The sequence below is a fragment of the Lutra lutra genome, chromosome 18 (genome assembly GCF_902655055.1).
Source record: "Lutra lutra chromosome 18, mLutLut1.2, whole genome shotgun sequence".
Classification (NCBI taxonomy): Eukaryota; Metazoa; Chordata; class Mammalia; order Carnivora; family Mustelidae; genus Lutra; species Lutra lutra.
The window spans coordinates 18142801-18147785 of NC_062295.1; positions in this window are offsets into that span (position 1 = coordinate 18142801).

Genomic DNA, 4985 nt, shown 5'->3' on the forward strand with positions numbered 1-4985 from the left:
AGATGGGGAAGCAGGCTCCCCACTGAGCAGATAGCCTGATGCGGGGCTCAATTCCAGGACCCCAGGGTCATGACCTGACCCGAAGGCAGAGGCTTTAACCCACTGAGCCACCCAGGCACCTACTAAATGAAATATTTTTAAAAATAAAATAAAGAAGGGAAGCCTGGGAGGCTCAGTCAGTTAAGCGGCTGCCTTCAGCTTGGGTCATGATCCCAGCGTCCTGGGATCGAGTCCCAGACCAGGCTCCTTGCTCCACGGGGAACCTGCTTCTCCCTCTGCCTCTGCCTGCCACTCTGCCTGCCTCTCTCTCTCTCCCTCTCTCTCTGACAAATAAATAAATAAAATCTTTAAAAAAATAAAATAAAATAAAGAAGGCCACCTGAACAGGTTGCATACTCTATGATTCCAACTATATGACATTCTGGAAAAGGCAAAACTATGGAGACAGTGAAAAGATCATTGGTTGCCAAGGATTAAAGAGGACAGAGTGGGGGACACCTGGTTGGCTCAGTTGGTTAAGCATCTGATTCTTGGTTTCAGCTCAGGTCACAATCTCAGGGTCCTGATATCAAGCCCCACATCAGGCTCCACACTCAGTGCAGAGTCTGCTTGTCTCTCCCTCTGCCCTTCCCCCTACTCTCTCTCTCTCGTAAATAAATAAAAATCTTAAAAAAAAAAAAAGTAAGAAGAGGGAGGGAATCATAGGCAGAACACAGAAGATTTTTAGGACAGTGAAAATACTTTGTATTACTTTTTAATGGTGGATACATACCATTATACATTAGTCCAAACTCATAAAATGTACAACCCAAGTGTGACCCCCCAATGTAGACTGTGGACCTTGGATGGTAGTGACGTCAGTGTGGGTTCATCGACTGTCACAAAGGTACCCCTCTAGAGGGGGACATTGATAATAGGGGTAGCTTATGAATGTGTGGAGCAGAGGATATATATGAAATCTCTGGACTTTCTACTCAGTTTTGCTGTGAATCTAAAACGGCTCTGAAAAATCAAATGTATGTTAAAGAAAGAGAGAAAGGTCACAGATGGAAGCTCCCTTTGCAGGTGGCACAGCACCAGGAACAAGAGTTGTTGAAACCCTGGACCACACACCTAAGACTAATGTAACATTGTGTCAACTAGACTTCAGTGTTTAAAAATGCAAATCCAAGAGAAAGAAAGAGAGAGAGAGAGAGATTTACTTTCTTCCTGATACGTAAATAATAATGCCAAAGCACTTTCTAAATTTCCCATTGACGGGGCCTGGGTGGCTCCGTCGGTTAAGCATCTGCCTTCAGCTCAGGTCATGATCTCAGGGTCCTGGGATCAAGTCCTATGTCAAGCTCCCTGCTTAGCGGGGAGCTTGCTTCTCCTTCTCCCTCTGCTTTCTCCTTGCTTGTGTGTTTTCTCTCTCTCTGTCAAATAAATAAATAAAATCTTAAAAATAAATAAATTTCCCATTGAATTAAAATATCATCTTTGGGGGCGCCTGGGTGGCTCAGTGGGTTAAGCCGCTGCCTTCGGCTCAGGTCATGATCCCAGGTCCTGGGTTCGAGCCCCACATCGGGCTTTCTGCTCAGCGGGGAGCCTGCTTCCTCCTCTCTCTCTGCCTGCCTCTCTGCCTACTTGTGATTTCTCTCTGTCAAATAAATAAATAAAATCTTAAAAAAAAAATAAAATATCATCTTTGTCATTTATTAAATTCTCCCAAATACTGACATATATTTATGGATTCTCTGTTTGGTCCAACCAATATATTTCTCTATTTGTCAGTTTCCATGAGGAAATGACATTGATACTGTACTTTTATCAGGTATCCTGATATCTGGTAACATAAGCACCCTTCCCATCTTTCTTTATTTTCACACTTTTCTCAACTATTCTCAGGCATTTATTATTACATATGATCTTTATGTTAGCCAAGTTTTAAAAATCCTGGGTTAATAGAATTTCATTATACTTGGAACTAATTTGGAGAAAATTGACACTTTATGTTAAATCTTCCCACACAGGGTCACATCTTTCCATTTGTTCACATTTTTGTTTTATATCCTTAGGAAAACTTTATAGTTTTCCTCATAGAGGTCCTGTGCCTTTCTAGTTAAATTCATTCCTAAGCATTTTCTTTTTATTGCTATCATGCTCAGAATATTTCACCCATTACTGTTTCTGTCTTCTCCCCTCTTTTGCTAGAATGGAGGAAGGCTATTGGTTTATGTGTACTTGTCTAGAAGCGGAGCACATAATAGCACGAATTGACGTTGGAGAAGAAATGCAGCTTTATTTCTATATAACTCAATTTTACTTTTTATTTTAAGCTCCTTTTGTGACAGGTGGAAGAAATTCAGCCCCATCTGTTTTCTCCCGGCTCTTTTTCAGGGTGGGTTTAAGTTCCATGGAGTTTACATAATGCCAAGAGGCAAGAGGGCACTGAGTCCTTGTCATCATCATTGCCCATCCCAGCTGGTATCTCTTGAGATGCCATGAGGTCTTGCCTCCGCCATTGGGTCTGGTCTCTTGTCCTTATTAGCATCTGCTGCATTGTTCCTCTTTTTTTTTTTTTAAGATTTTTAATGTAATCATTAGAGAGAGAGAGCGCGAGCAGGGGGAGGAGCAGAGGGAGAGGGAGAAGCAGGCTCCCCGCTGAGCAAGCAGCCCCACGTGGGGTTCAATCCCATGACCTTGGGATCACAGCCTGAGCAGAAGGCAGACACCCAACCAACTGAGCCACCCAGGCGCCCCTGTTCCTCTTTCTTTCCAAAGACTCTCTCTCCCCACCCCCTCTCTCCAGCTCCTCCTCAGGCATTTGGAAAACATTTTCCCACCTCTACCTCACACTAGATGGTGGGAACCTCCCCAACACCCCTGTCTGCCCAGACACAGCATGTGGTGTCTCCAGGGCTCACTACTTCTCCAGATACAAAGCCCCTCTGCTCTTGATCCCACAAAGCTACACGGGGGCCGGTCCTTGGGTGACGAGGCTTTACCAAGTTCTCACCCCCTACTCCTCCTTATTTTCCTTCTCTCTGAGCCTGGGGAGCGACTTTTCCACTTTTCTGCTCTCATTATTTATTCTCTCAGGTCTAGGTTCGTGCTCTGAAGTGTTCAAAAACAAAAGCTAAAAGAAGCTTTGTTTTCTCTCTGTCCCTCCTCCTCCCTTCTCAGAGGCAATAAATTCAGAGCAGCCTCGCCTAAAGAGAAGAGCTATCAGGGGGGAAAAGAAGCTCTGGAGGAAGGAAAACATCATTAGTGTTTGAACATTGTAGCCCCCTAAAGCATATAGGCATAGGAAAAAACAAAACACAGGAGGAACTATGACAGAATGTTAACAAAGGTACTCTGTTTCCAGGAGGTGGCACCATGAATGAATTTTCTTCTTCCTATTTATATTTTCCTGAATGTTACAAAGTCTCTACAGTGTGTATTATTCATATCATCACACACACAAATGATTTATTCGGGTTCATTTGTAGGTTGTCTATGCAAATTGAATGGATTTGCACGAGACATGACTATGAATCCAAGCATGATGAACAAACACCATGTACATTTCAAAGCGGATGTAGAGTATACAAAATACAAAGCATAAAGGAGGACTCATTCACACCCTCAGGAGCTTGGGCTGGTTTCTAGAGTGACAAGCAATCACTTCTGTTAGGAAATTAGGACCACCTGGCCAATTGGGAGTATTGGAACAGCTAAGCTTGAAGGAGTAACCACGTAAACCAAAGACTTTATGATGTACACGTTTCTAGAAGAGGCTTCTTGCCACGAGGCAGTTGGGTTTTCTAAGGCTGCATTTGATGAAAATGGGATGACAAGGTGCCTCAAATCAGGTAGGTTCTTAAAAACAGAGCCTGAGGCAGGGGTTCTGACTCAAGTTGAGGTTGCGCCCTGGGAAGAACTCTCTAAGAGAAGGGGAGTGAGTGAAGGACAGGGACCTCCGCAACCCAAATTGTACCTCAGAGTTGGTTCCAGCTTGAGGGAAAGGGGTCAGTCTTTTGTTTCCCTATGTCAGTCAGTCGCGGATAGGAGGGCACAGGATGCTTCAGTCAGCCAAGGGCAATTCTGTGGAGAAAGCAGGCACCTGTGAACTCTCAGCAGCCCATCCTTGGAGCAGCAGAGGGATGGGGGTGCCAGCCTAGCAAGATGGGGTTACTTGGACAAGCCTAGGAAATCGAGAGTTAATCACAGCTTGGGTCTGGGGCATGTGCAGCAGCAGGTGACACTAAAGACACCAGTGATGGTGGCGTATTTGGGGTGGAGGCTGTGAGCCAGCTAGCAAACTCTTCTGTGACTATGGGGGCATGCCCAGGAGGGTCAGGGATGCCCAGAGAGGCAGAGGCAGAGAGGGGCAGAGCCGAGCTGCATGATCCTCAGATCAGCAGTGATTTTTACACCAGGAAGAAAGAGAAATGAATGAGCCCAAATGTGACAACTAATGGGATCCCTGCAGGCCCTCTCTGAACCAAGTCAGGGAGGTCTGCCTGCAGCAAGGACTGGAACCACCACAGCAAGGAGTGCTGGATGCTGCCATGTCTGGTATCTAAGGCATAGGAGGCTGTGAGTTCTGCAAAGACAGGTACTCTATCTATCCTGCCTCCCAGACTGCTTAATAGGTCAATATTTATTGAATGAATGAGTCCATCAGTTCATCCATATTCCACAGTCTCTCTCAATGAAAGATGCCCTAGCACAGTAACAAAGAGCACAAGCTCTGAGGGCAGACGTCTGATCTTGAATTCCAGTGCCCAGCCTCTGCTTTTCCATCGGTAGTGCTGGGACCGTTGAATAACGGGGGAGGATGCGGAGCGCATGGTAGAGTACTTGGTGCGTGGGACCGTCTGCATGAATGGCCTCGGCTGCTAACCTCCCCGCACTCTCTCTCTAGCAGAGTGACTGGGGGTGCCATAGTGGGTGTGATGGGAAGGGCAGGCGAGGCGGGGGTGAGGGGGAAGGGCGGGACACCAGCTGAGGTTGCGCTC